At 40.9% G+C, this 12,617-nt stretch overlaps 1 long non-coding RNA gene across 1 annotated transcript; it reads left to right on the top strand.

Moving 5' to 3' along the window:
- The first annotated feature begins 379 nt into the window (after positions 1-379).
- Positions 380-9,769, top strand: LOC121380837. The gene is made up of 4 exons (XR_005959011.1): positions 380-478; positions 4,383-4,408; positions 6,363-6,424; positions 9,510-9,769. It is a non-coding gene; the product is annotated as an uncharacterized LOC121380837 (long non-coding RNA).
- The last annotated feature ends 2,848 nt before the right edge of the window (positions 9,770-12,617 follow it).

The raw sequence follows: 12,617 nt of genomic DNA, 5'->3' as shown, positions 1-12,617 counted from the left end.
GTAAAATATTGTTAAAATTGCCAAATGCATTGTCAAAGCACGGTAAGCCTTACCAGTGATAAATTTGTAATGTTAATGCACGGTATATTATGATTATAGATAAATACAATATGTGTATTTATTTTATATTGTTTATTGACTTATTTATTGATAAGTCGAGTGTAATTATTTATTTACTTTTTTATTCATTTTTGTTATATATTTTCTCCATTCATTTGTTTATTTGTTTATTCATTCATTCATTTTTGTATATTGCTTCATACCATTAGCAACATTAATACAAACAACGCATGGCATCCTCTCTGTTTTATAAATATTATAGAAATACAATGTAATTATATACAACAAACTTTAATATGAAAAATGTTTGTTTGTTTACAGATGTGGCCGCCTACTGGGCAGCACGTGTTGGTTGTGTGGTGGGCGCCGTTGGTTTAGTAACATTTGGACTCGTTCATCTGGCTCGAACCAGAGGCTGGTAAGATTTTTGTGGTTGAAATATTTTTCTTGAAAATATGAAGATAATGAAACACACTCAAAACGTAACCTCTGAAAAGCGAGCAACGATCTCTGGACATTTTCTTTTTCTACAAAATTATCTTATCTATACTCTTCAAAAAAAGAAACGCAAACGGGTACAAATGGGTTATAACTCCGATTTTATGTTTCCTACCGGTTCATGTTTTGTGAATATAAGGTCATTGCATGTCCCAAACACATTCCCACGGTTACATTCGATAAAATGCAGCTACTGTACAATAAAGTTCCAAAATGTGAATATTCGTAAAAACGCAGCCACGTGCAAACCATGTCACCACTGCACGTGCGTTGTCTGCACGTGCAACATGAACACCGACAGTATAAAAGTGCAGGGTGTTCGCTTGCCTGGCCTCTGTATCTGGCCGACAGTTGACAATCCAGGACATGCCACGTCTCAGTGAACCGCAGAGAAACAATGCCATCGGCCGACTAGACGCAGGCGAATCCAGAACGGCCGTTGCCAGGGCATTCCATGTGTCCCCAAGCACCATCTCCAGACTGTGGGACCGTTACCAGCAACATGGATCAACACGTGACCTCCCTAGATCCGGTCGACCACGGGTCACTACCCCCGGGCAGGACCGCTACATCCGGGTACGCCACCTTCGGGAACGATTGACTACTGCCACTTCCACAGCCGCAGCAATACCAGGTTTGCGCAGGATATCCGACCAGACCGTACGGAACCGCCTACGTGAGGTAGGAATTCGTGCCAGACGTCCAGTTCGAGGTGTCATCTTAACACCACAACACCGTCGACTCCGACTGCAGTGGTGCCAGATTCATCGACAATGGCCTCAACTGCGATGGAGACAGGTGTGGTTCAGTGACGAGTCCCGATTTCTGCTCCGACGTCATGATGGAAGATGCCGCGTGTATAGGCGTCGTGGTGAACGTTATGCGGCAAACTGCGTGCAGGAAGTGGACAGATTCGGCGGGGGTAGTGTCATGGCGTGGGCAGCCATCTCACACACTGGCAGAACTGACCTGGTCCACGTGCAGGGCAACCTGAATGCACAGGGCTACATTGACCAGATCCTCCGGCCACACATCGTTCCAGTTATGGCCAACGCCAACGCAGTGTTCCAACATGACAACGCCAGGCCTCACACAGCACGTCTCACAACGGCTTTCCTACAGAACAACAACATTAATGTCCTTCCTTGGCCATCGATATCACCGGATTTGAACCCAATTGAGCATCTATGGGACGAGTTGGACCGACAGCGACAACCACAGCCCCAGACCCTGCCCGAGCTGGCAGCAGCCTTGCAGGCCGAGTGGGCCACCATCCCCCGGGACGTCATCCGTACTCTGGTTGCTTCAATGGGCAGGCGGTGCCAGGCAGTTGTCAACACACGTGGAGGCCACACCCGGTATTGACTCCAGATGACCTTGACCTTGGTGGTGTGTCCTATCACTTACTCACAATGGACTAGAGTGAATTGTGAACAATCCTGCAACATTTGGTAATTATCGGACTCACCATTCAATAATTAAATCAATTCTCCAAATGTTACGACAATGTGGTTTTGCGTTTCTTCTTTTGAAGAGTATATAACACCTAACCCTAACCCTGATGTGTTGAAATTTAAATGAGCTTGAAAAGCCACTGTTTTGTACTATCTTATGCTAGTTTTACACGACCAACTGCCAGCTCAAAGTTGGCCAACTTTCTGCTCTCACGACTTCTACGACTGTCCATCTAATCTAAGCGCTCTTATATCTTGATTCTCGTCGTATAAGGCCAAAAAACCCAATCGTTCTCTGGTCAGACCAAAGTTTCAGAATTGATGCCTGGATTGCACAGAAAGGTGGGTATCTTTAGATTTGTTTACGTCCTCCTCATCTGCCATGGTCCTTCCAAAATGACCATGGTGCCCCCTTCTTTGCCTTGGTATCCTAAATATTTACCTTTATATTTTCAAGGCAATTTTTATTACTTCGACTTTCGTCGCAAATGTTTTTAAAACAAACCATGCTACTCATTCAGAACAACAGGACCTGTTTCAAAGAGAAATTAAAGATAGCTAATGGTCCAAACCAGCAGATATACCTTGCTTTAATGGACTATTTTAATAGTTTTACGAGAAAGCGATTGTAAGCTTCAATCACTTTGCGGAAAATAAAAATAAATAAATAAATTGATGCGCGAGGGTCAAAATCAACGCTCGCGCTGACCAGAGACCAGAAATTTATTTTGTTTGGCCTAACCATTAGATGTTAGTCTGGACGCACACGTCGTAAGTTGGGATTTGGAGAAATTACAGCGCAAATATCGACTTTGCTAAATTCGCTCAGACAGACTAGCATTAGGATGGCGCTCGATGAGGGTCGATGGGTAGCAGTAAAGTTTGTTTTATTTAAACGACACCACTAGAGCACATTGATTTTTTTTATCTTATCATCGGCTATTGGACGTCAAACATATGGTCATTCTGACAGTTTTTTAGAGGAAACCCTCTGTCGCCACATAGGCTACTTTTTTACGACAGGCAGCAAGGGATCTTTTATTTGCGCTTCCCACAGGCAGGATAGCACAAACCATGGCCTTTGTTGAACCAGTTATGGATCACTGGTCGGTGCAAGTGGTTTACACCTACCCATTGAGCCTTACGGAGCATTCACTCGGGGTTTGGAGTCGGTATCTGGATTAAAAATCCCATGCCTCGACTGGGATCCGAACCCAGTACCTACCAGCCTGTAGACCGATGGCCTAACCACGACGCCACCGAGGCCGGCTCGATGGGTAGCAGAGTGGATCATCGTCAATGGATTCAGGTTGTTCCAGTCATCCAGTCCCCACACCGAGCTCACCATCTGCCGCCAGATCCCTTGCTGCTAATCGAAAAGAGTAGTCCACGAAGTGGCGACAGCGGGTTTCCTTCCTCAATATCTGTGTGGTGCTTAACCATATGTCTGAAGCCATATAACCGTAAATAAAATGTGTTGAGTGCGTCGTTAAATAAAACATTTCTTTCTTTCAAATGCCGTCACATCCATGTACTCTTCTATGAGAAGGAGCTTATAAAAGATCCCTCGCAGCTTTGTCGGTAGAATTAGCCTATGTGACGGCAGCGAGTTTCCAAATAGCCTTAAGGCGACGTCACATAGTACGAGTGCCTTGTACGAGAATAGCCGGTTGCTTAGCAACCAATGAAATCGTAATATTGTGTTGTCGCCATTGGTATACGTATCGCGTGACATCGCCTTTAGTTTAATGTGCTCGAAGGCCGTTAAACGAATATTATTTTATTTTATTTCCCTTTAGATGGCACGGCAATTACTGTACAGTGTAGTGCTTTTAATCAAGTAGTCGTATTGGAAAATCACACTATAGTTTTTATTCGCTTGGGTTAAGTATGTAATATTATGTGTGGGACCGATTAATTTGAAACTATTTATCATAACTAAATATAAAAATAGCTGAGTATTGCAATTGTTCGTGGTAGAAAGCCAGTATATTGTACGTCTTTTGTGGCTGCTTAAACCAGGTTTCACGCAGCAATACGGGGTATATTTTGTGTTTCGATATACCATAATTTAAAAAGCCAACTGTATACAGAGCGGTTCAGAGCATATGTTTGTACTTGTTGAACATAGAATAAGCTCCAGACATAAGGGGAGAGGTTCAATAACAGTGCATGGATGCTGGTGTCTGTTAATTACTGTGTGTGGATTCCTAAACGTTGTGCTATATAGTGTTTACGACATAAGGTTCAAACAAAATATAAACAAACATAGTATATTTCGATTAAAAAGAGATATTCTGTTTTAGGATTTTAACAAACGTAGCTATATTTCTTTTAATAATGGATATTCTTTTCTTTTCTTTGTTTTAGGTTTTTAAAAGATGGAAGTACCACAGGTGAGATTGTCAGTTTTAAAATATGCAAATTTGCCGTTAACTGTAATACGATAGAATGCGGTATAATACAGTACAATATAATAATTATAATAATATACAACACAACAGAATACAAAAAAACTACAATTCAATTCAATTGAACACAAAACAACATAATCGAATACCAGAACTTGGCACAACACAAGTCTCTAGATTAACAAAAATACAAGGTCATTAAAATTACATACAAGAATTTTTTTTAAAATGAAACAAAAAGAAAGAAAGAAAGAAGTGTTTTATTTAACGACGCACTCAACACATTTTATTTACGGTTATATGGCGTCAGACATATGGTTAAGGACCACACAGATTTTTTTAGAGGAAACCCGCTGTCACCACATAGGCTACTCTTTTACGACAGGCAGCAAGGGATCTTTTATTTGCGCTTCCCACAGGCAGGATAGCACAAACCATGGCCTTTGTTGAACTGGTCGGTGCAAGTGGTTTGAGCCTTGCGGAGCACTCACTCAGGGTTTGGAGTGGGTATCTGGATTAAAAATTCCATGCTTCGACTGGGATCCGAACCCAGTACCTACCAGCCTGTAGACCGATCTACCCGCCCCAGCCTGTGATCCATGGCCTGTACGATATGTCAGAGGTCGTCACAAAGGTTGGATCTACCCGCCCCAGCCTGTGATCCATGGCCTGTACGATATGTCAGAGGTCGTCACAAAGGTTGGATCTACCCGCCCCAGCCTGTGATCCATGGCCTGTACGATATGTCAGAGGTCGTCACAAAGGTTGGATCTACCCGCCCCAGCCTGTGATCCATGGCCTGTACGATATGTCAGAGGTCGTCACAAAGGTTGGATCTACCCGCCCCAGCCTGTGATCCATGGCCTGTACGATATGTCAGAGGTCGTCACAAAGGTTGGATCTACCCGCCCCAGCCTGTGATCCATGGCCTGTACAATATGTCAAAAGTCGTCACAAAGGCTATCCCACCTTTAGTAAATTTTATATAAAATATTGTTGCTTCTCTAAAAAAAAGAAAAAAAGGTTAATCTGTGTGGTGGCTGCGGGTTTCTCGTTTCTCGCGGTTTAAAACCAAAACGTTCCACCATATGGTAGATACTCAATGGCCGTAGATAGCCAATGACCGTAGATATCCTATGACCGTAGATACCCGATGACCGTAGATAGCCAATGACCGTAGATACTCAATGACCGTAGATAGCCAATAACCGTAGATACCCAATGACCGTAAATACCCAGTGACCGTAGATAGCCAATGACCGTAGATAGCCAATAACCGTAGATAGCCAATGACCGTTGTTTAAAATGTTTTGGAGTGTTGCTAACTAAATAGTACTTTTCTTTCATTCTGTGTAACGAGTTCCACTGGAAGAGAAACACAAAGGCAATGTGTAAACCTATCCATCTATCTGTGTAGAATCGGTCTTCTGAAACATATAGCCTTGTGTAATCACAGAAGGTATTATATTAATCTGTCTGTCTGCTGGTGAAATAATTACAGGTGGAGAAAGATGACAATAAAGATTACAGGTAGCATAAAATGTAATACGATTGTGTCCTCTTTTTTCACGTTTATTTTTAAGCATTTTTCTGCAGACCAAATGTGTTATTTGAGGATTATTAAATTGAGAGGTGAGACAGAGGTCACACAAATTATAAGTTTAGGTAGTTGGTCTTCAGGACGTTTGTTATACGCTATCATTAGCTGAGTAATTTATTGTCTTTTATTAATGGTTTGTAGTGGTGAAAAAACTATCGCCTCCCTCCCCTCCCCCCCCCCCCCCCCCCCCCTCCACCGAACTACCCACCTCATCCGTGTGGTCGTTTTTGTTCTCTTAAACATACATGTAGTAAATAATAATAATAATATATATATAATAAAATAAAACAACCTTCACTGGAGGAATATTTCTACTTTGTTTTAAATTTTATTTTACAGATTTAAAACGGTCGAATGAAAGACATGCACAAATGACGCTAACCAAATCTGTGAAAGACTTGGTAAATGTTTCATTTTAATTTTATTTAATTTCGATTTTAATATATTATTTATGCGTTGAAACTTGTAGGTGTTTTGTTGTTGTTATTTTTGTTTTGTTTTTGTGTTGTTGGGGTTTTTGGGGTTTTTTTCGCTTTTCTTTTGGTGGGTTGTTGTTGTTTTGTTGTTTTGGGGTTGGATTTTGTTGTTGTTGTTGTTTGTTTTTTAATTTATGTTTGTAATTGTGGCGTGGGTATTATTTACCAATATTGACAAGACCTAGTATTTAGAACGATCAGACTTGTTGGTTTGATATAAAGGTCCTCAGTGCGCGTGCGACATCGAATGGTATTCTATGTAAAACGTAGTGTTTTGTTTGAAACCGTACTGTCGTCATGTGAAATTTAGCCCTCAGTATTCATCAATCAAATAAACCATCGCCTACTTGGTCTATAGCTCGTTACTGGTAGATCGTGTTTACGACATTTTCACCAATAAGTGACCTTCCACATTTTTCAAATCTTATTAGGAGACGAGTAAATGCTTATGTTTGTGATCGTCTAAAGTGTTCTAAATTGACAAACGTTCTGACTATACAGTCGTGTGTATTTAATATTAGTAATAACCATGTGGGTGGGTGTACGCGTACGTACGTACGTACGTACATACATACATACATCTATATCTGTGTGTGTGTGTGTGTGTGTGTGTGTGTGCGCGCGTGTGCGTGTGTGTGTGTATGTGTGTGTGTGTGTGTGTCTGTGTATGTGTGTGTGTGTCTGTGTCTGTGTGTGTGTGTGTGTGTGTGTGTGTGTGTGTGTGTGTGTGTGTGTGTCTGTGTGTGTGTGTGTATGTGTGCCTGTGTGTGTGTGTGTGTGTGTGTGTGTGTGTGTGTGTGTGTGTGTGTCTGTGTGTGTGTGTGTGTGTGTGTGTGTGTGTGTCTGTCTGTGTGTGTGTGTGTGTGTGTGTGTGTGTGTGTGTGCGTGTGTGTGTGTGTGTGTGAGTATTACCCATATGGTCCACAATAAATGGTTACATAAATGTCGTATTTTTCCCACGTAATTTGTATTGCCTGGGTCATAACAATACCTTGAAAACAGCTCCAAGTTTAGTATAGATGACGGTACGTACCCTGGAGAATACACGGAATAAGTTCAGCCAGTAAACGTTTCGATAACGTTCGCAAACTGTTTTAGCGGACATTTGTCTGCTTGGTCTGGCTGAACTCGAACCTGTTATTGCATACTATTCCCCCAATTTCAACCAGCAAACGTTTCGCTAACGTTCGCGAACTATTTGATTGGTTCCCAACGTGGTCATTTGATTTAACGTGAAGCGCACAAATCAATCAGGCGGACGTTTTTCCGCTCGGTCGAGATTTCGACAGTCACGTCACTGTATTTGACATTACTGGATGTTATTAGGTCGATTGTGAAGCGATTACAATCACATTTAACGTTTGTTTAAAATCATAGTTTATGGATAATAAATAAATTATACTCGTTTGAGAATAAAATAATTGCCAATAATCGTTTCATAAATTTCGTATATTACTACCGACTACGGAGCTATAGAGTTTTCAGCATATTCAGTGTCATCAAAGTATGTGATATTTTTCAGATCACATACTTTCAGAATTTGATAACTTTGCAAATTAGATGTAAATTAATCGAATGTACTACGGTGACACTCCATAATAGACTTATGCATTCATAGTTATCATTCAAAAACATTTCAATAGCAACCTTACACTGAAAGCTGTCCAGCGTTCAGAAAACAACAAACGTTAAGCAATAGTTTATTTTTATGTAAGGATAGCCAAAATGACGTCATACAAGTTTGGCGTCATTTCCATTCAAAAAGACACCGCGCCACATAATTATTCTTACGTAATTTGAATATCTAGTAATGGCGGACTGCATTTAACGTTGCGTGTACAGTACAAAAACACGTTATTAGTTTGAGATTATATGATAATGAGATCATTACCTTCGTGTGTTTCGGTGTCGTCAATGTCATGCATTAGGAACAAAAGTAATGTATCATGCTCGCTAGAGACTCGCATATTACAATTTTTATTCCTACTATATGACATTGACATTGACGATACCGAAAAACACTGGTAATAACCTCTATTTATATATATTTATATATATATTAATATATTAATATTAGTAATATTAATAATAATAACAACAGCAAATGTTGTAAAGACTCTATATGTGACAACATGTAATCACCGGCAACCTGTCTTAAGCAGCCAGTTTTATCTACTCCCTTGTGTAACTGCTTATATATATATATATATATATATATATATATATATATATATATATATATATCTATAACTTACCCATGATATCTATGTCATAAACCCATGTGATAATTTTGGTGTGTTAACCCGATTAGTAATGGTATGCAAATTTGCAGTCTCGAGGTATTGGGGTTTTTTTGTGGGTGGTATACAAGACCTGTGTACCTGAGCGTAACGTTTTTAAAGATGTAGTTAAAAAGCGTGACGTCAAAGTAATTTGTGCTAATTGTGATGACCAGGGCCATAGCTAGCGGGGGGGGGGGGGGGGGGGGGAAATAAACTGGGGCAAGGAAAAAAATCCGGAAAGCATTATAGAAACTTAAAGAAAATTATTTTCTTGACTGTTTAAGGAGTTTTAGACTATTAACTACTCAGTTGCCCTCCCCCCTCCCCCCTCCCCCCCAAACAAAAAATCCTAGCTACGGCCCTGATGACGTCATATTACCGATAGCGGCGCCTTACATACTGTCATTTCTTTAAAATTTAATTAAAATGTTATTTTAGAAGTGCAAAGCCTCGATAAATACCGATTAACATAGACTCGGTTGATATATTCCATATTAAAAAATACTCGTGACGAATCCTCTTCCCCCCCCCCCCCCCCCCCCCCCCCCCTCTCTCTCTCTCTCTCTCTCTCTCTCTCTCTCTCTCTCTCTCTCTCTCTCTCTCTCTCTCTCTCTCTCTCTCTCTCTCTCTCTCTCTCTCTCTCTCTCGCTCTTTATATTAGTAATAATCATGTGTAGCGGTTATACTAATCAGAACGCTTGGTAACATTTGTCTTTGTTTCGTTGCAGCATCTCGAGGAATAGTGAGACAGGTCTTGCACTTGACGGAGACAGTTAAAGAAGCCATGGTATTTATGTTCGAGACATGGAGCTCCAGACTGAATTCTGGCGTGTGTTACAGCGTCTTTGCTGACGTAATACTTTTAGCAAAGAGTATGCGATATAGACAGAACATCTACATACACAATCACTCACAGATAGTCACGCTATCTTGTGAATTGACAAGTGACTGTACATAACCTCGTTTTTTATGACGTATCTATGCAAATCTTTTAAACACGTTTGTACAAACCGATCATTTTGACTTGCAGTAAAGGGTGATTATTAAAACGTTTTCATTTGGTTATTTATTTTAAAGTGTTTTTAATGACTGACTGATTGGCTGGCTATCTAGTTTCTCTATCTTGCACAGAAGCGATTAAAGCATTAGTGTTAATAAAAGAAAGAAATGTTTTATTTAACGACGCACTCAACACATTTTATTTACGGTTATACGGCGTCAGACATATGGTTAGGGACCACACAGATTTTGAGAGGAAACCCGCTGTCGCCACTACATGGACTACTCTTCCGATTGGCAGCAAGGGATCTTTTATTTGCACTTCCCACAGACAGGATAGCACAAACCATGGCCTTTGTTGAACCAGTTATGGATCACTGGTCGGTGCAAGTGGTTTACACCTACCCATTGAGCTTTGCGGAGCACTCACTCAGGGTTTGGAGTCGGTATCTGGATTAAAAATCCCATGCCTCGACTGGGATCCGAACCCAGTACCTACCAGCCTGTAGACCGATGGCCTGCCACGACGCCACCGAGGCCGGTTAGTGTTAATAAATGCACCAGGTAATACATGTATAGAATTTAGTCGAAGCTGCTTTCGCATAATAATTTGGAATAACCGAAGAAATAAAACAGGTACACAGTAACATGATATATCTTCAAAATGTAAAAAATGTTCTCTAGTGGTGTCGTTAAAAAATAAATAATAATCATAATATTCAATATCATTGTTACAAACTGCGTCTAGTAGTATACATTTTTGAGTTTTTGCATGCATCACACTGGAATAGTAGCATTGCAAAAACTGTTAACCTAACAAAACACGGCACATTAATCTGATGTTAAACCATTAACGGCTGCTCACAAAAACACAGATGATGTCTTAGTTGACGGACGGTCTGACGGGTAGACAGACAGTCAAGAAGAAAAACAGGCAAATACGGACATGCAGACGAACAGAAAAGGACATACAGATATATGATATACATATCCACTACTATGCAGACAGGCAGACAGATTGGGCTCACGAGACCACGTGGGTCTTTATCAAACAAACATGGCATGTGTTATCGTTGATCTCTCTGTTCCCTTACAATAACTCTCAGTCAGGACAAAATCTACTTTTAGAACCAGAACAATATCACGAAACAATCGCACTGAAATTTAGAAACTGCGCGCATGCAGCACGTATATCGATACTACCTTCACGTATCTCCATTCTTCTTTACCGTTTACATGTTGGCGTCATGGTCTACGTACATACTACTACTATGGTCTATGTTTATTACGCTTGGTTACCTTTGAAAGGGAATCGGTGTTTGTTTATTTAACGACACCTCACCATATATACCGGCCTCGGTGGCGTCGTGGTTAGGCCATCGGTCTACAGGCTGGTAGGCACTGGGTTCGGATCCCAGTCGAGACATGGGATTTTTAATCCAGATACCGACTCCAAACCCTGAGTGAGTGCTCCGCAAGGCTCAATGGGTAGGTGTAAACCACTTGCACCGACCAGTGATCCATAACTGGTTCAACAAAGGCCATGGTTTGTGCTATCCTGCCTGTGGGAAGCGCAAATAAAAGATCCCTTGCTGTTAATCGGAAAGAGTAGCCCATGTAGTGGCGACTGCGGGTTTCCTCTCAAAATCTGTGTGGTCCTTAACCATATGTCTGACGCCATATAACCGTAAATAAAATGTGTTGAGTGCATCGTTAAATAAAACATTTCTTTCTTTTTCTTTCCTCACCATATGTGGTCATTTCGATAAACTTAGTCGATAAAACGAGAGAGGGACAGTTTAAAGTTTGTTTTGTTCAACGACACCACGCGAGAACATTGATTTATTAATCATCGGCTATTGGATGTCAAACATTTGGTAATTTTGACATATATCGTCTTAAAGGGGAAACCCGAAACATTTTTCCATTGGTAGCAAGGGGTCTGTTATATTCAGCACCGTCCTACAGGGAGGGGTGAACATTGTTTCGACTTATGCACGTCAGGCGCGTGCTCTACCGCTGACCTACATCCAACTCCGTGTCCACTTCATAAGTTAAAGTAAAAGTGTGTTTTGGTTAACGACACCACTAGAGCATGATTTAGCTCTGTCGGTTGAGTGCTCGCTTGAGGTGTTTGCGTCGCAGGATCGAACCACCTCGGTGGATCCATTCAGCTGATTGGGTTTTTCTCATTGCAAACTTTAACTAGATCACATTGATTTATTCATCATCGCTATTGGATGTCAAACATTTGGTAACTTTGATATACAGTCTTAGAAAGGAAACCCGCTACATTTTTCCATTGGTAGCAAGGGATCTTTTATATACACCATCCCACAGACAGGACAACACATACCACGGCCTTCGATATACCAGTTGTGGTGCACTGGCTGGAACGAGAAATTGCACAATGGGTCCCCCGACGGGGATCGATCTCAGGCGAGCGCCTTACCAAAGGTGGCAGCGATTTTCTTCTCTTATACTTCAGACTAAGTGTCAAAACAATCATACGAGCATAGAAGCCAAACTGTTATAGTTTATAATGTGCTGAAGCGTCGTCAAACAATCAATCCATCTTTGAATGTTGCATATTTAACGACCTTAGTGTACAATATATAGCTATTGTAGAAATCCTTGTAACATTAAAATGAATATAAAATCGCTTTATATCAAGGATTTGTTAATTAAATGTTGCAAAGTCTGGAAGTGGCAAGCCTCTTTATAGCGGTGCAGGAAGGATATATTGTCCAGTGAGGTATCACCTCGGTAGTGGCAGTCCTCCTATCCTAACACTTTTGTCGTTCAGGTGTCAAACGAATGCCTGAAACTGCATGGAT

Source organism: Gigantopelta aegis, chromosome 9 (genome assembly GCF_016097555.1).
Source record: "Gigantopelta aegis isolate Gae_Host chromosome 9, Gae_host_genome, whole genome shotgun sequence".
NCBI classification, from domain to species: Eukaryota; Metazoa; Mollusca; class Gastropoda; order Neomphalida; family Peltospiridae; genus Gigantopelta; species Gigantopelta aegis.
Note: the sequence above shows the minus strand (reverse complement) of the source record. Positions and strands in the feature narration are given on the sequence as shown.